This window comes from Equus caballus, chromosome 28 (genome assembly GCF_041296265.1).
Source record: "Equus caballus isolate H_3958 breed thoroughbred chromosome 28, TB-T2T, whole genome shotgun sequence".
Lineage (NCBI taxonomy): Eukaryota > Metazoa > Chordata > Mammalia > Perissodactyla > Equidae > Equus > Equus caballus.
In genome coordinates this window covers 41,717,332-41,736,132 of record NC_091711.1, presented here as the reverse complement: position 1 = coordinate 41,736,132, position 18,801 = coordinate 41,717,332, and the positions used below count along the sequence as shown (strand labels likewise).

Below are 18,801 nucleotides of genomic sequence, written 5' to 3'. Positions count from 1 at the left end.
ATGGGAGGGGAGGCTGAGGGCGGGACCTGGGCGAGGAGGGGGCCAAGCAGAGCGGTGGAGGAGAAGCAGGGGCAGGTGGTCAGCAGCCAGGCCGGGAGACGCCAGGGACCAGGCCCCAGAGGAGAGGCAAGCGTGGAGCCGGCGGGCTGGCCTCCCTCTGCACAGCAGCAGCCTGGGGCAGTATTCAGAGCCTGCAGCCAAACCGCCAGGGGTCTCCGCTTCCCTGGGCCTCAGGTTCCTCATCAGTAAGTGAGGATGCGGTGGGACCACGTCACAGGGCTGTGGGGGTCATGTACGTAAGGGCCCGGAAGAGCGCCTGGCAGTGAGCACCAGGTGGGTGGTGTGAAATAACGTGTGGTAAACATCTGGCACAGGAGGAGGGAGACCGAGGCATCTGAGGGGGGAGCGGGGACTCCTGGGGGCTGGCTTTGGGGAGGAGGCTAGACGCAGAGACGCACAAACGTCCCACAAAAAGGGCACCATGAGGCCAAGGCAAAGGTGTTCCCAAACCAGGTTCCTTGGAACCCCCTGGTGCCCCTGGGACCAGAGGACAAGGCGGAGTCGGGAGGAGAAGAAACAGACAAAGCCCAGGACCATTCCCCCCCAAAAACAGTCAAGAAGATGCTAAGATGCTCTCTCAGCTTTTCAACTTTACACATTGGAGTTCCTTGTAAGATTTTGTTTGCAAAAAAACTTCCATACTAAGAAAGTCTGAAAGCCCTGTGTGAATCCAGCCCTCACTCCACGGAAGAGAGCACTGAGGCCCAGAGAAGGGCAGCGACTTGGCCACGGTCACACAGCAGGCAGAACCCAGGGCTCTGACTCCCAGGTCGGAGGTGCCTGGGGCACTGGGATGGGTCTCCTCCATCTCAAGTCTCCACCCCCAGCCCCGGCCACGCAGGGAAGGAACCGAGTGACCCTCGAAGGGCAGATGACAGGACGATGGGTACTCCACCCAGGGCAGTGGCAGAATGTCTGTTCAGAAGGGCCCTGAGGGCTCTGACTGCCTCGCACACACAGCCTGGAATGGAGAGGCGCAGACTGGTCCTGAGGGGACAGCCATGGCAGGAGTGGGGCTCTTGCCTGAGTCCCCTTAGTGGCCCAGAGAGGGGATGTGAAGATGGCCCAGTGGGGCGCAAGGGCAGCAGGGGCAGCAGGTGGGAGGAGCAGGCGGCTGCTGGCTTCTGGGCCTTCGACATTTCTTCTAATCCCCCCACCCAAGCCTGACTGGGGGCCACCAAGCCAGGGGTCACATCTTCCCCAACCCCAGCTTCTGCCCTGTCACAGCAAAACTCACGGTGACTGGCCTTGTCCCCTGCCTTGTCCATCCCCCACACTAGGATTCTCCAGGTCAGGGTGGCCCTGAGCTCCCGGAGCCCAGAGCCCGCACATTCAGCAAACATCTGGGACGAGCCAGGGGGAGGAGCTCTACGGGGGCACTTCAGGCACCGAGGTATGGCCTGTCCCCTTCCAGGACACAAGTCGTGGACGCCCAGCGCAGAGTTGAGAGGTGTGACTACCCACCGTGGGGCCGTGGGGCTGGGCCAGGGTGGAGAGAAGGCACTGGGGGCCATGAGAGGGTCCTGGGGGGACAGGAGGCCTGTGGTCGGGCGGCCGGTGCTTCTGCCCTGCCCTGGGGTGAGTGGCGAGGGGAGATGGGCACAGGCCTTGGAGCTGGGGGCAGCCGGGAGCAAATGGGTGGATGAGATCCTCACAGAGCCCAGTCCAGCAGGGGACGAGGACAAATGAGAAAACTGGCCAACAGAGGATGCCAGGTGTCAGGAAGGGCCTCCCGAGGACATTGCAGCTGAGACCCAAGGTCGAGAAGGAGCCGCGGTGCAGGACGGGGACAGCATCCCAGGCCAAGGGCACAAGGGGCCTCTCGGAGGTGGTGAGGCCGCTCCCTGTGCCTCAGGGGTGCTGAGGCAGAAGCCTGGGCACCCCATCTCGCTCACCACGCTCTTAGGTCACAAGCCTGATGCAGCTAAATCCTCTAGCTGGGCAGGGCTGGGCAGGTCTGGGGAGCAAGGGGCCCAGGACATTCCTCCCAGGAGATGGCGCCTCCGTCGTCGCCTTCTTCAGGCAGCGGGCACTGACCGAGTGCCCAGGGGCCAGGCTGTGCACCGGCCTCACTCCACCTCTCCTCTTAGCAACTGCACGGTGAGGGGATGGGCTGAGGGGCTGTCTGAGGCTCAGCTGGCAGCAGCACTCACGTCCCACCTGTGGGGGCCTCACTCGGGATTTCGGGGGAAAAGTCTAGGCTGCTGCCTTCAGCCTTGCCCAGGGCAAGGGCCCCTGTCACCGTGGCCCTGGCCCCCAGCAGGAGTCATGGACCTCCTAGGCTCTGGCAGGGGACAGAGCGCCGGTGCCCAGCAGAGCTGCACCCGTACCTGCTCCCCTCCACCCAACCCCCGAGGCCCCTCCACCTGTACCAGGTGAGCCCCCCACGGTGGTGTCTGCAAAGAAGGGCTGCAGCGATTTACAACCATGTTTCACAAAGCCCAGGGGGGCCTGCCCCTTGCCACGCCCACATCTGATTCCCACAGGCACAGATCACCCGGGACAGGGCCCCATGTCGGATCGCTAGGAGCCCGAAAGGGGTCTGGTGCTCTAAAACGTCGGGAAGCCTCTGGAGGCTCCGGGGGCCCAAAGGCCCTCAGGGAACCTGGCTCTTGCCCAGGGCTGCACCCCTGCCCCTGTGCACTGCCGTCCTCAGCCACCCCCTCCTCCTCCTCCATGTCCACCCCCTCCTCCCATTATTTGACCCAATGGCCTGCAGGCCTGGAATCAGAGCCGAGGGAGGGGAGGTCCCACACGGCCTGCATTCACCACCCTAGGTGTTTCTGTTTGCCTGACTCTGGTCAGGTGGCCTGGGGACGCCCAAGCCCCTGCGCCCACAGCTGCCCCTCATTGGCCTGTGACCACACAGGGGGCGCGTCTGAGGCCTGTCCCAGGTCGCCCGCCCGGAGGGGACTCGACGTGCTCTAGCCGCCTTCTCTAATTCTATCCTCACACGGCCCCCATCGCTAGTACAGATGAGGGAACGGGTGCAGGGGCCCGAGTGACCAGCCCCGCTCGCCCTGGAAGTGGCAGCAGTGTGGGGGCCTCCGTCTCCACCTGGGCCCCTCCAGGCCCACCCTCCCCTCACCTGCCCCAGTACCTGCCTTGGGCCCCAAGCTGGCTGGCCACAGGTGAGCCACAGTGTCCCGCCCAGCTCCTGCGGCGTGCTCCCTGACGTGCCTGGCCTTTATGGCTTGAAGGCAGCTGTTTCCCGCCGAAGGCTGTCCCCGCCCCCCCAGCCAAGCCAGGTGGCAGTTAGGTGGCTATGTGGGAGGCCGACCTGGGCCTGGCCTGGTGCCAGCTCTGCCCTTCACCTGGGCTGCCTTCCCGGCTCCACCTCTTCCCAGTTGGGTCGCCTGTCTTTCTGGCCTCAGTCTCCTCGTTTGCTCAAGGTACAGATGGGTAACCAGGCAGCGGTAGGGTGGCCCCATCCTGCTGGAGCCACCCTCGGTGCCAGGTGCCTGGAGGTGGGAGCACCTACGACTTCCATCTCACAGGCCAGGGGCCGTCAGTGCCCATGCTCCGTAAACCACGTGCCCAGCTTCCCCTGGGGCCTCGCCCTGCTCCCTCTCTGGACAGAAGGTCACTGTGAACTCTGCCCTGACCTCCAAGGGGCTGCTGGACATGTGCAGTGGGACAGGGACGGGAAACGGAGGAGCACGGTACACAAGGAAGGGCCCGGATGTACACTCTCTCTGTCAGTGGGACCCAGGGTCTCAAAGGTGGGCGGGGGCCGGGGAGCCCAGGTCTGAATTCAGAGAACCAGTGCCATCCACCCATAAGTCTGCCCAGCGCTCAGCAGCCCTGGAGAGGGGAGCAGGTGAGGTAAAGGTCTCTCTGGGAGTGGGAACAGGGGCTGGACTCTGAGTAGCCGGCCATGGATGAGAAGCTGGGGGACCCAGAGGAGACCCTCAAACAGCTATTCTACTGCCTGGCTCCATGCCCAAGGCCACCATTGGCAAGGCGTCCATTCCCTGTGCGGACACAGAGCCTCTCCAGGCTCCTCCTAGGAGGTGAAGACCCCGGGAGAGGACGGGGGTGGGAGCCGGAGCTTTCACGCTGCGGGCAGGGGGCGGGGGGGGGGGGGGGGGAGGTGACGACAATGGGTGACGAGGGACGGACAGAATGCATTAGGGGCCTTTATCTTTTATTTTTTTTGTGAGGAAGATTGGCCCTGAGCTAATGTCTGTGCTCATCTTCCTCTATTTTGCATATGGGATGTTACCACAGCGCGGTTAATGAGCGGTGCTGGGTCTGCCCCCCAGCACCCGAGCCTGCAAACCCGGGGCCACCAAAGCTGAGCTCACGAACTTACTACGCGACCCGGCCGGCCCCCTAAGGGCCTTTAAACGTGCTGTCCCACCCCAGGGAATCCTTCCCCCTCCTTCACACCCCACCTTGGCCCTTCCCTCCCCTGGGGGCGGCCCTCACCCCAGCCTGCTCAGGAGCCCCCAGCAGCTGGAGAGAGATGTCCTGTCGGCCTGTCTGCTTGCCCTGTGGGCTGCGAGCGCCAGTCCTGCTCAGACACGCCCTGAACATCACTGCAGCAAACATCCAGCGAGCACATGAGCGGCACACCCCGGGGCAGGTCCCACCGCACTGTGTGCCTCAGTGTCCCCATCTGTCAGACGGGGTAACCCCCACCTGGTAGGGCTGCCGAAGGTGCGAGTGAGAGGACAGTTGAGAGGATGCCCGGTGGCAGGACTTCCCAGGGCACAAGGCCGTCCTCTGCAGGGAGAGGCAGGCGGGGAGGGGCAGGGCAGGTGCAGGTGCCAGGAGGGAGAAGGAAGAAGAGAGGAGAGGCCAGGGTCCAGCCAGGGTGGGGCAAGGCAGCGGGAGGGCGGCGAAGCCTGTAATGACTAATTGGACAGATTATTAATTATTAACAGAGTTCCGATGAGAGGAAGGAGAAGAACTCAGCTTCTTCCCATTCACAAACAGGAACGCGCTGCCAGTCCCTGGACACGTGTTGACCGAGCCAGCCCCAGGCAGGCTTCTCGCTCATGTCCCTACGGAACCCACCAAGGCCCACGGGGAATAAATCCCCCGGAGACCCCTGTGCGCTGGGCTTGCAGCTTCCTGCCCGCCCCCACCCAGTGGCCCTCCCAGACCCAAATCACTTGCCCTGCTCCCTTCGGAGAAGAGAAGGCAGTGAGAGCAGACAAGTCCAGGGGGCCAGGGCCCAGATCAGCTCTGCCCTGCCTCAGTTTCCACATCTGCGGAAGGGCAATGAGAACACCCACACCTCCTGGGCTCCTTGTGAGGAAAGGCAAGGCCAGTGAGGCCGAGGCTGAGTGCCCTCTGCCTCTACAAGAGGAAGCTCACTTCTGTGCCTGATGCCCCCAGCTCCGTATCGGGAAGGAGGGCGACCAGCGCTGCGGTGGGGCGGCAGCTCCGTGGAATCTTGACTCAAAGGGAGCCGGATTCAAATCCTGTCCTGCCCCTCCTCGACCCACCGTGTGATCCTGGGCCTCAGAGTCCACATCTGCCACATGGGACCATCCCAGCCCCTCAGGGCTCCGCGCTGAGGTGCACGTGCCCCACAGCCTGGCCACATGCCTGCTGGGGTGCCTTCCTCCAAAACCCTCCCAGGACCCGACCCCACTCTTCATCCCCACTGGCCTCCCTTCCCGTCTCTTTTTTAAAAAATTCTGTCTTGGGGCCGGCCCAGTGGTACAGCGGTTAAGTTCGCACGTTCTGCTTCGGTGGCCCGGGGTTCGCCAGTTCGGATCCCGGGTGCAGACATGGCACCGCTTGGCACACCATGCTGTGGTGGGCATCCCACATATAAAGTAGAGGAAGATGGGCATGGATGTTAGCTCAGGGCCAGTCTTCCTCAGCAAAAAGAGGAGGATTGGTGGCAGATGTTAGCTCAGGGCTAATCTTCCTCAAAAAAAAAAAAATCTGTCTTGAAATTTTACATTTTTGAACCATGGCCCCTGAGTTTTCACTGGGCACTGGGCCTCACAAATTCTGTCACTGTAAAGTCCCATCAGGCCCCATCCCCCTGCTCAACTCCCTACAGGACCCTCTGGCCCTGTCACACCCAGGATGAGACCCAAACTCCTCCCCGCCCACACGGACTGCCAAGCGGGTCCCTGCGTCTTCGCTGACCTCACCTCCCTCGTCCACTTGGCTCCACCCACAGTCCCAGCCTTTCCATCTGTCCCACACCCCAGGCTTGCCTATCTCAGGGCCCTCGCACTGGCTGTTCCCTCTGCCGGGTATGCCCTTCCCTCAGACCTCCACACGCCGCTGCCTGCTCAGAGGGGCCTTCCTGACCAGCCAGCTGACACGGCCAACCCCTCCCAGGTCCTCTGCTCCACAGCCCTCCTCGCGGCGGAAGTTGTCTGTCTGCTTGTTTGTGTGTTAGTGGTCTGTCTCCCACACCCACACTCTGCTCGCTCAGAACGTCAACAGTAGGAGAGCAGGGGTGCCGTGGGCCTTGGTCACGGGTCACAGCTGCTCCCCACCCCCCAGGACAAAGCTAGGCCCGGAGCAGGCGCTCCATAAACAGCTGTGACATGGTGACGGAACACTTAGGAGAAGTGATGACGGACTCTGAGTGACAAGGATCGTCTGGCTTGGCAGGCGGGGGCAGCAGGGCCGGCCAGTGCACAGCCACACCTAGCAGGATACTCTCCCTGCTCCGGCGGCGGCCCAGAGAAAGCTGCCCGCTGCCACAGCCCTGCTGAGAGCAGCGCGTGCTGCCCAGGCAGCCCCAGCCGTGCCAGCCCCTCCCGCCAGGCTCGTCCATCCTCCAGGGACAATGTACAAAGGGCCACTTCAGTGCTGAGCCTCAGCTCCATCTCCAGCCCAGAAGGCCTGAGGGTGGGGGGAAGGGCGCCCCACCCCTCCCCTGTCCTCTTGGGGCCTTCTCTAGCACAGGGCTCGGCGGGCAACAGCAGCAAGCTATGGCTGGAGAGGCTTGGTTCCATGCATTGCACCTGGGGGGCGAGGTGCCCATGCGTGGGGGGCACACCCACACACAAGGTGGGGGGCACACCTGTGCACAGGGTGAAGGGGTGCATCTAGGCACAGGGCAGGGGTAGTCAGTCCTCATGCACCTCGGCAGTAGGAGTGGAGGCGATCCTACGGCATCTCCCCCTCTGAAAGGGCGGCAGGTGGGGGTACCCCTGTGCACCTGAGCGGCTGGAGTGCCAGCTGGGGTAAGGGAGGGAGAGGAGCGGATCCAGCGGGATCGGGCCAGGCTGCAGGGAGTGGTGCCCACCCAGCCTGGGACCCCCCGCTGCAAAACATGGTGCAGAGAACCTGCTCAAACAGTTGTAGCGACAACCTGAGTGGATACCTGTGACCTGAGCCTGGCACCCAGGGACGCTCGGACAACCCTGGGCACTCCCAACGCTCCTCCTTCTGGGCCCTGTCAGAGATATGACCAGGAAGCTGAAGCCACCCTAAATGCTCCCTCTCCCGGAGCGTGCGCACCTATGACCACACCCCATCTGTGCCCGGATACTTCTCGTCCCACCCCTCTCGCTGTGCCCGTCCCGTGCCCGCTGCTCCACCATCGGCGCTCACCTGGACACCAGCAGAGGCCTCCCCGAGGGGCTCCCAGCCTGGTCCCAAGGAGCCAAGCAAAAGCCACATCTGACGCTGCCCCTCCCAGCATGGAACCACTGCCCTCAGGATAAAGTCCAAATCCTCCAGGAGCCTGGAATTTTCCGTGTCATCTTACTCGCCAGGCCCAGGCCCGTCCCCAGAGGCCTCAGCTGAAAGGCACTTCTTCCTCGAGCTTCCCTGACCCCAAGCTGTGGAAAGACCCAGCTGCCTCCACCCTGGCCTGCTCCCAGTGCCCTCATCTGCACAGCGCTCTGCTGCCCTACTCCTCTGGGTCCCCGGCCCCAGCACAGAGGCTGACACAAAGGAGGTGTTAACTGTTTGTTGAATGAATAAAGGGCCTTCCCCCAAATGCACACACCTGCACCCTTCAGGCAAGGCTACCAGGCTCTCAGGCTTGCCTGGGCTTGCCTAGTCCTGCCTGCTGTACCACGCAGGCTCCGCATACCCCAGCGAGGTGCCTGTCTACAGGAACTCTAAAGCTCCTTTCCACTGGGATGGCAGTGGTGGGGACAGAGACACAGGAAGTGAGGACTCTGAGCAACATGGGGCCGCTGGCTGGGAGGAGATACGGGCAGGAGAAAAGGACCAGGGTCCTCCCCCGCAGCTCGTCGCTGTGTGCTCAGTGCCCAGCACCACGCCTGGCATGCAGCAGGTGCTCCACAAGCCGCTGCTGAGTAAAGGACTGGGCTTGAACTCTGGCCACCCACAGCCCTGGGACCCCAGGCCAGAGCCCTACCCTCTGCAGGCCTGTGTGCAGAGGCACAAAAGGGCAGGCTGCTAACACCCACCCACAGGGTCCTCGGAGGGACCTGGGGAGGCGCGGAGGCTGCACCAAGATCAGCGCCCCCTTCCCAAGTGAGGTGCTCCATCTCACCCCACGCTCACAACCCACTTCAGATGAGGAAACCCAGGCTCGGAGAGGGGACACGACCGGCCCCAGCAGGCTGTGTGGAGGGCCTGGCTCAGCAGGGACCGCGTGCACACCCACTGCTGCTCACCAAGCCTCAAGACCTCCCCACCCCTGGGCCTCAGTTTCCCCCCTGACCATGGGGGCACAGACTTGATCTTCCAGCTTGGCGGACATCAATGTCGCACATTCCAGAAGGCCCAACTTCTAGGTCTGCTGCTCTGTGCCCTTCCTCTGAGTCTCACATTCCAGCTTCTCTGATCTAAAGGAGGGGTTCTACTTTCGAGGTGCGGGGTTCTGGCGTGTGGTCCCAAGTTCTCCTCTCACAGAGGGTCTGCAGCCCCGGTTCTCCCGCCTGCCCACGGGCTCCAAGTGCTGTGTTCTCCGGCCACCGCGCCTCCCCTCAGGCACTGGACTCCTCCCGGCCCCCAGCGCGGGGCTCGCAGCCGCCACTCCAGCTCCAGCTGCATCGGCCTTCGGGTGCTTCAGAGCAGCGAAGCCAGCAGGGAGGGCTGGCCGGCGTTCCCAGGCTGGGCTCCAGGGCCGCAGGGCACCCCGTCCCTGCGTCTCTCCTGGATGCTGCTCTGACCACCGCACCCCTGCTGGCCCTGCCCTCACCAGTCTGCACTGCAATGGCTCCACGAGACCGGCACTTCCCCGGGTCAGAAACCTTGGGTCACTTATCTCCAGGGTCAAGGCCTGGCACGTTGGTGGGCGCTCTGTACATGCTTGCTGAATGAATTACCCAGGCATACCTGAGGTATCGGCCAGACTACACTCGGGCACAGACTGAGGGACACACATTCATATATGACGGAGAAGTTCATGCTGTGTGCACACGCAAGTGGTGTGCACAACATGTACACAGGAAAACACAGAAACGGTCACACCCTGACGTCAGCAGCTCTGTGCCCCTGGCATCTAGCACGGCCCCTGGCACACAGTAGGCTCTTGGTGAATAACTGCTGAACAAATGAATGAATGAATGAGTGCTCTGTACCAGGTACAGAGTCACGGGCTGTGGAGAGACACAGAATGGGCCCCACCCAAGATCAGGGCTGAGCTGTGCTTACAAATACCATGGCCACAAGGCAGAACTTGACCCGCGTTGTCGGGAGACTGCCAGAAAGGGCTTCGGGGTGGGAACCAATGAGGAAGGCAGTGGACAGTGATGCCCATCCACTGGGCACCGGGGATGGAGGCGAAGCCAACAGCCGTGGGGCCACCTCTCGTTAGGAGGGGCGGAAATGGCTTCCCAGGCACATGGCAGCACCCAGGGTGGACCGGGTTAGCTTTCCAGGTGGAGAGCTCGGCTCAGCAAAGGCCGGAGGTGGGAAGGCAAGGGCCGTGTACAGAGAACAGCAACGGCCCTGAGGCTGGAACATGCGGTGCGTGGGGGAAGAGGAGCGAAGGCCGGGCAGGTGCCAGAGGAAAGCGGTCAGAGGTTTGCATGGAATTCTCAAGGCCTGGACGCTCACTGACCCAGTTTCCGAGAATGAGAGAAACAAGCTGTCTGCCGCAGGTGCCCCTGCTCTGGGGGATGTGCTCGGTACCCGGCAACTCCTACAGGGGAGACCCCACAGCTGGTCCCTCTGGAAGCCACCCCCAGCGGGGCCCCCAGAATTGAACAAATGGAGAGCTAGCTGTTCTCAGGGCACCTTCGACCTCTCTCCTTTAGAATATAACTTGATTTTTCTGGTTATAAAGATTTCTCACACATTCTAGAAAATCTGGAAATCACAGCAAAAGAAACAGGACAACATCCCCCATACCCTCCACCATCCCACCACCCCCCACCCAGAGTGAACTCTTTTTTTTTGGAAGATTAGCTCTGAGCTAACATCTGCCACCAATCCTCCTCTTTTTTTTTTTTTTTTTGCTGAGGAAGACTAGCCCTAAGCTAACATCTGTGCTGATCTTGCTCTACTTCATATGTGGGACGCCTGCCACAGCATGGCTTGCCAAGCAGTGTGTAGGTCCACATCCAGGATCCGAACCGGCAAACCCTGGGCTGCTGATGCAGGGTGCATGAACTTAACGACTGTGCCACCAGGCCGGCCCCCCAGGGTTGAACTCTTTAGCCTAAGTTCTCATGGACATTTTCCTGCACACCTTTTTGCTGGAATGGGCCAATGACATGAATTTTCCGCCAGCTTTTGGGCAACACCTATGTTCTAGAGCGCAGACCTGAGCCCTGAGGACTGCGCTCCTTGGCTCCTTCCCAGCCACTCCAGACCTGACCGCATCCCAGAGAGAAATGCTCCAGCTCCGGACAGGAGTGTGGCGGTGTGGCCCCACAGCCCTGGGCTCTCCTCCTGCACACCACAAAGGGGACCCTCGGCCGCTCTCCGTGGTGCTCTGGGTCAATCCCAAGTGCTCCAGGCCTCAATGTTCTGTGAAATGGCCAGGTTCAGCTGGCCACATGGTGTCAAGGCTCCCAGCCTGGCCCCTCTCTGGGCTGAGGGGACAGTCACCTGGGCTGGGCTGCACCTTACAGTTGCTTCCCAGAGCCACACCAGGAGGTCCCTTGGTCTTTCCCATAATCCCCTCCTCTTTGCCATCTAGACATGAGGGACGGCAGAGCAAGCCTCACCACCGCCCCAGTGACCTCCACCGGAGTCCTCCTAACCTAGCCTAATCTAGCCATCTGTTCACTCCCACGGCACGCCTCACCAGGCCTTCAGGCCCTGCCTTCTAATCAGGGCCTGGACAGACCTGCCCTGCCTGCAAGGCTCCCACTGCCCCCGGGGGCGGAGAGACAGAAATCTACTGGGATGAGGATCAGCCTTGCCCTCGGGATAGGGGTCAGCCATGGCCTCCTGGAGGCATCTCAAAGGATGAGGCAGGAAGGACGGGGAAGGGCATTCCGGACAGAGGGACAGCACCTGCAAAGGCCTTCGGGGAAGCCAGCACCTGGATTCCTAGTCTGGGTGGGGGTGCTGGAGCATTGTCCCCTCCTCACGGGGCCAGTGCCTGGAGGCAGGGACCACGGTTTCTGTCACATTCCCCTCAGGGGCAGAGGCAGGGCCACCACACTTGCTCACCTGTGGCCCCAAACATCTCTGACAGCAGTGACATGTCAGGCCCCAGACCAGCCTGAGGAGACCCGATCCCTGGACACCCCTGGGAGGAGGTTTGCCTGGGTCCCCCCACGGTTCAGGGACTCTGACGGTGGTCATTCTGCACAGCCGAAACCCACCGCCGGGCTCCCTCGACCATCCAGGCATGGCGGAGCCTCGCTCACGGCTCCTCACCTTGGGCGTGCCGAGCGTGACCTTGGACCAGTCACCCACGCTCTGTGCGGCTTCGCCCAAAGACCCAAGACCGTCCTGGGCTCTTCCCAGGACTAGACAGGGCCAAACCGTGTGCCCACCTGGCCCCGGAGCCGCAGTCACGCCCGGCTCTGCCGCCCTGACCAAGCAGGCTCCAGACACCCCCTGTGCGCCAGCGCACCTCCCCCCACCGCCTCCTTCCTCTCTCCCATCAGCCCGGGCAGAGGGCCCTCCTCCACCGCCCGCCCCTCACAGACGCAGAGCACGGGGTGGCAGGTTCTCGGACCCCAGGATGCGGGCACAGGTGAGAAAGTCGAGCCAAATCCCCATCACTGTGAGAACCAAATGAGACCATGTGTGTGGAAGCCTTTGTAAACTGCAGATGCCACCCACAGGGCAGGCTCTGTACCACGGAACCACCTCCTGGCTGTGTGACCTCAGAGAGTCACCTCCCCTGCCCGCCACTCAGTTTCCATACAGTGAAAGAGGATGACTTTGGCACCACTGCCCGGAGCACCCAGGATGCTGAAATGAAAGCACGCGAGAAAACAGCAGCATCTCGCTCCCATTCATGCCATAAACGAGTCCAATAGCCTGGGCGACGGTCGGAAAGGCGCCTTCTCAATCTTTCACCCACACCAGCAGTCTGCGATGTTTCTGGAAGTGGCCTTCACCCTCCACTCTCACAATCACCATTCAACAAATATTTAAGGAATACTTTCCAAATGCCTTCTCCATGTCAGGCACGGGGCCAGCCCGCAGCGTGTGCCCATGCGCCCAGCCAGGGAACCCAGCCCCTCCCGTCACCGGTAGCAATCCCTGTCCCCCTTCTCCAGCCACCATCATTCACCCAGACTGTGTGCCAGGCCCCCGGTAACAAGAGGAGGGCAGCCATGAGGGATCTGTCCACGGCCAGCCAGGACCTGTCCTCTGAGGCGGCGGCAGCAGCAGCGGGTACAGGATAAAAACAGTGGGGTGCCGGTGGGGGCAGCATGGTGTGGCAAAGCTGGCGAGCAGGGAGCAGAGGCCAAGGACACAGGTGGGGCTGGGGGCCAGGGATCCGGGGCCCGGGGGCAGCAGTCTCGTAAGGCAGCCCAGACTCCACGGGGCCGGGCAGCATTTTTAAAACAGGGTTTCCAGCCCTCCCTCCCTTGGTGGGGGATTCTGACTCAGCAGGGCAGGGCAGGCCCGGAAACATGTACTGTCCCCCAGCCGCCAGGTGAGGCTGTGCGGGGCTTGCAGAGGCGGGGCCCAGGGCTGCAGGAAGGAAAGGTGAGCACCAGGACAGTGGCCTGGGCGTCGGACAAGGGTGAGGCTGCTGTCTCGGGCGTCCAAGTCTCAGAGAACAGTCGGTCCCCTCTGGGTGACCAAGGGAGCCCAGACAGGCAGCCTGTCAGGTTCTGGGGTCCTACAGGCTGGACACAACCCAGCCCTGAGCCCCGGGGCCCAGGCACCCTCAAACTGCCAAATGGGGACACTAGTACCTACCTGGAGGGAGGTCAGGTGGCGGTACTGAGAGAACACAGACCAAGTGCTTGGCCGAGCTCCCAGCACATAGTAAGTGCTGGTTAAAGAGCTGCAAATTATTATGACAGGCGCTAGAGGTGGAGGTTGGGGAGGCTGAGGTGGGAGGAACAACCCAGAAAGTCATCCACCCCAGGTCGCTGTCAACCAGAACCCGGGAGACCGCCTCTGGCCGTCCCCCGCACTCAGACAGACCCCTGTCTGGGCTGCTCCTTCTGGGAAGTTCCCAGCCTGCCTGGAGAGGGCAGCCGGAGGCCAGGCCGTCAGGAGGGCCCCGTGTCAGCACAGGCCCTGACCTCCTGTCCCGGCTCTCACCCTGCCCCCTCCCCAGGGATTCCCACTCCAGTGGGAACCAAAGTCTTGAGCCAAATAAGCCAGAAATTTTCTCAAACAAGGGAGTAATTAGGTGTGTGAATGATTTCTATTGTTCCAATTTTATTTTTATAGAAAAGATGGAAATAAGTGAGCCAACGGGGGAATTTCCACTTCAGGCAGTACATGGAAACGTATCTGGGACCCTGCTAACTTCCCTGATCATGGGCAAGGCCTTGGACCCACTGTCGGCCCCGTTCTAGGCCACGGGAGGGCGGACCACCACCCTCCACCAGGCCGGCTTCCAGCTGCTGAAGCCTCGCTTTCCCCTTCTGGGAGATGGGGACAAGCAGGGTCCCTGTGACATCCTGCCGGATCGAGGCTGCCCTCCGGAGGGTAATCTCATCCACCAGGGATGGAGGAGGGGGAGGAACCCCCTGGGCTGAGAACCACTCACTCTGTCATCCATTTGTTCGTTCACTTGCGCTCCCGTGGTTGTGGAGCTCGCAGTCTGGCAGGGACGTGTGACAACAAACACGCTAAAGAAACAGCTGTGCTGCTCTGCGGGCCCACGGCAAGGCGGCCAGGACTCACTGGGGCTTCCCTGCTCCAGCTAAGATGTAAAGGATGGCTCGGCGCTAACGAGACACCGTGCCTCAACTTCCCCATCTGCAAAGGGGATTCACACCGCACCTCTGTTGTGGGTTACTTACAGACACAATAAATGTCGGCTAGTAATACTTTTGTGGGCAGGCAGCATGCACCTGTGAGGGGCTGTAAGCCTGGGGTGACAGCAGAAGGGGGAAAGGGTCTGCGTGAATTGGGATAGAGGGCTGGGATCATGGAGCAGGACACACATGAGGAGGCTTTCGATGGGTGACAGAGTTTCAGGGGACAGAGGGAGGAGGAACAGACATTCAAGTAGAGGGAACAGCACAAGCAAAGGAATAGAATTTGGGCTTTGGGACCTGTTTGGGCCACATCTCAGAGCTCTGTTAGGCTAAAGTCTGGCGTCCACCTGGGCCATTCTGTGCAGAACCCCAAGGCCAGACCACTGCCCTGGAGTGAGGCAGGGTCGCAGGTGTGGAGGGCCCTGGGAAAGGAGGATACCAGCCCTCCAGCCCCTGTGGGTACTTAACCCTGGTGGTCTCTGGCCCCACCCTCAGCCTGTCCAACGCACCTCCCTGCAAGCCCCCCTCAGCCACAGACCACGTGGCAGCTCCCCAAGTCTATGTGACCGGCAGTCCCCAGGGCCTTTCCTCCTTGTTCAACCATCACTTACGGAGCACCTGCCGAATGCCTGGGGGCTGAAGCCAGCGTGGACCAGTCCCCTCTGCGAGACTGTTAAGAAACCGGCCCTGTGGGGAGATTTACACACAGAGCTCGGCCGACGCTGCTCACCCGAGAGCCCGCTGCCAGCACACCACTGCCCCTGCCCAAGCAACGGAGACGGAAAGGCAGGCCCTTGCCCACAGGGAAGCACAGACAACAGGGATGTGGACGACACCCCCACTGAGGCGAGCTGTGTGGTCTCTGAGGAGGCAGGTGAACAGGAAGACTCTTTCTGGAAGGGGGGCAGCGAATGCCCACCGGAAACTGAACCAAGCTGTTCAAACAGCAATACTGCACACCATCCCCATTGTAAAGACGAGAAAACTGAGGCACAGAGAGGCAGAGTCGGTCGTCTGCAGTCACACAGTAAAAAGTAGCAGGGTGGGGATTTGAACCTGGGCCACTGAATCCGGAATCCTTGCTTCTTAACTTCTACCCTTGACCGCCTCTCGGCATAATTATTCTGACTCTCGCCCTGCCCCCGAGCAGCCAGCATGGGACTAGGCAGACCACGGGGGCCCAGTGGTAGCCACTGCCCAACGAGATTCTACTCTCTTGAGGGCGAGGCCTGTGTCCTCGCCGCCTGGCTGCCCAGCACAGGGCCCCTCACAGGAGGACGCTGTGTGTGTTGGCCTCAATGTCTGAGGACACTTCAGGGAGGGAGCCTTAGTCCCCATGTGGGACTAGAGCTGGCCAGGAGTGCGCCATGCAGGGTGGGGAATAAAGAGGCTTTGGCCTTGGGGAGCAGAGCAGGGTCCCCCAAATGCCATGCTGGGGGCCAGAAGGTGGCGGGTGCCCATGGGGACAAGAGGAGGCCATATGTGTAGACCACCCAGCCCCAGCCACTACTCACTGAGTCTCTTTCCTCCTCCCAGGAGGTGGCGGGGACACGCACCGCCCACAGCCCTTGGGCCCCTCCCGGTGACATCCAGCCCTCACATGATCCTCACCGCCACAGGATGAGTGGGCCTGGCCCGCCCGCCAACACCGATGTCTCCGAGGCCCCCTCAGGTGCCGGGCACCCCACACGCATCACCTCGTGCAGTCCTCATCAAGACTGCGGAGAATTCTCCCCATTTGACAGATATGGAAACTGAGGCATAGAAAGCTGACTTGCCTGAGGGGGTCCAGCCACCACAGCAAAAGGGATCACCAAAGTGGGTCAAGCAGCCCTGACCACATCAGGGGCACCGAGCAGACCCTCAGAAGCGGAGGCAGCTGGGCCAGACCATCACTCCCAGCCCTGTCCTCAGGAACCAGTGCCTCTCCCTGGTGTGGACCGCCACCTCACCACCTCGCCCCCACCTGGGCCCCTTCCCTTCAGCCTTGGCTCCTTCTCTTCACCCAGCTTCTCGTGTTCAGGTCACTTGCAGCGCTTGACCATGCTCCACTCCATCTCTCAACACATCCCAGACACATGTCTCTGAGCATTTGCTCATGCCATTCCCTCTGCCCAAAATGCCCTTCCCACTTTCTCTACCCAGAAAACTCTTCCAGCTTCTTATCGGATCTTCTAGCAAGTTCTCTCTCCCCCTTGGGCTGGCAGGCCCTCTTCCAAACTTTCGTAAGCCCTGTGCCTATCTCCTTAGCACTCCGAAGCATTAACATCCCCAGAGAACTGCCAGCTCCTCCAGGTGTGTGAGGGGGCTCGTCTTGGTCTTCCCTCCATCCCCACACTTGGCCCCATGCCTGGATCTTTAGTAACTGCCCCGGAGGTGACACACCAGTGCCCACAACGCCCCCATCGAGGCAGATCTGGACTAGTGTCCCAGGAGTGCAGAGGAGTGCTTTGGGGCTGGGGGAGCGCCAGTTCTGGGGGACCACGGAGGGAGCTCGCTGGGGTAGTGTTCCTGCCCACACCCCTTCTGGAGCGTCTTCCAGAGCCAGGAGAGTCACCCGACCTCAGGCCTCCAGTGCTGGCTGAGACCCATCTCTGCTTCCCGTGGCACCCCAGCTCAGGCACCGCCCCCCCCCCCATACCCCCAGGCCCGCTCCCCTCCCCACCCCGGGTTCCAGAACTCACTATTTGCAGATATTTATAGCGCCCTCCCCCAGCCAGGTTCCCTCCCCCGCCCTGGGCAGTGCAGTGGCAAGAGCGGGAGCCCCCCCAAAGGGTTGGGGGTTCTCTCCCCAGCTTCCCTCTGCCTGGTCCCCACAGGCGGCCACAGTCCGGCGCCCGCACCGGCCCAGCACCCGACCGCGCCTGGGCCTCGCCGCCGCCGCCGCAGCCCGGGGTCGGGGGTGGGGAAGGCGGGCGCTGAGGCCTCCCACCCCCAGCCCCGCGCCGCGCCGAGCTTTGTGGGGGGCGCAGCGCACAAAGCACAGCTCGAGCCCCGCGCCGGCACGCCCCCCGCCCAGGCCGGGGGAGGGGGTCGAAGGGACGAGGCTTTGCCCTCCGGGGCCAGGGAAGCTCCGCTGAGCAGCCGGGTTGGGGGAGGGGGCGCCAGAGCGCAGCAGCCTCCCCTGCATCCCGCGCCCCATCTCGGCCCCCCAACCCCCGAGCCTGGTGCTCCCGCCCCCGCCCCAAAGGTCACGCTCAGGGAGGGGGCTGTGGGAGCCGTGACCGGGGGCGCCGCGAGCGCCGAGGAGGCGGCGCGGCGATGGAGGCGGAGGGCTGGGAGTGCGGGGATGGAGGGGCTGCGGCGCGGGCCCCGGGACGCCAGGGTCAACTCACCCATCGCCCGCTGGGTCTCAGCAGCGGCGGCAGCAGCGGCGGCGGCGGCTCCGCGGCCCCCGGGGCCCCCGGCGGGGAGATGCTGGCGTCCGCCGCAGCCTCTCGCCCCATCCCGGGCTCCGGCGGCGGCTGCTGCGGCGGGCGCCCGGCATCGCAGGCGGCGCGGCCCCGGCCCGGCCCCGATCCCCGCCCCCCGCCCCCACCTCCACCCGTCCCGCGGGCCCGGCGCGGCCGCCTGGCTGCACCCCGGGCCGCGGCGGGGGCCCGGCGAGCGGACGGGCGCGGGGGAGGGCCCCGGGCGGCGCGCAGGGTGCGGAGGCGAGGCCCGAGCGCGGCGCGCAGAGGTGCCCGCTCCCGGCGGCTCGGGCGGCTCCGGCCCCCGCCCCGCCCCGCCCCCACCGGCGCCCCCTCCCCTCGGCCGCCCGCCGGGCTCCGCTCGCCGCGCCGGGCCGGGGGCGCCTCGAACCGCAGGCTCGGGCCGCCGCCGCTCCGCGCCTCCCGCGTGTGCGATCAAATGTGTGTGAGTGTGTGTGCGCGCCCCTGCCTGTGCCCGTGCGTGCGCCGGCCCACGGCCCAGTGCGTCCTGTGCGGTGGTGTGTGTGCGATGGAGGCGGGGCGGGTCAGAGAGTGTGTGTGTCTGGCGTGTGCATGGGTCTGCGTGTCCGCCTGTGTGTGTGCGTGGATGTGTGCGTCCGTGTCGTGCAGTGTGCGTGGGTCTCTGTGACCTACAGTGGGTACCCGGGTCTGTTCCTGTGTGTGCAGGGGCGTGCACATCTGTGTTATGGTGTGTGCGTGGATCCCGGCGGCTGTGCCTGCGGGTTCCTGGCCCGTGATTGTGTGCACGCATCTGTGACCGTGTGCAGAGAGGACTCTGGGTCTCATATTGTGTGCGTGCCTGGCTCCGGGCGGCTGTGACTATGTGAACGCATCTGTGACCGTGTGCAGAGGCCTGGTCTTCCATGGCGATGCGTGCACAGCGCCGGACCCGTGACCGTGTCTACATGGGTCTGAGCGTCTGTGCGGGGGCCGGGCTATATGGGCCTGGGCCACCCCGGCCTTCGCCTGGCCGGACCCCTCCGACCCCCTCGGTCCACGCGTGCCCCCAAGGCCTCTGCGCGGTCGCTCTCGCAGGCCCGGCC

The 18,801-nt window shown here is 63.0% G+C and overlaps 1 protein-coding gene across 2 annotated transcripts in view; it reads right to left on the bottom strand.

The window, feature by feature from the left end:
• Positions 1-17,801, bottom strand: part of MGAT3 (beta-1,4-mannosyl-glycoprotein 4-beta-N-acetylglucosaminyltransferase) — a 31,879-nt gene extending 14,078 nt beyond the window's left edge. The window contains exon 1 of one of the 2 annotated variants that reach the window (XM_023631823.2): positions 17,663-17,801. The gene's annotated coding sequence lies outside the window, so the exon portion shown is untranslated. Of the gene's footprint in view, positions 1-7,599; positions 7,732-17,662 lie in introns of those variants that run through there. The other variant, XM_014736838.3, reaches the window with a different exon arrangement.
• Positions 17,802-18,801: the final 1,000 nt, after the last annotated feature.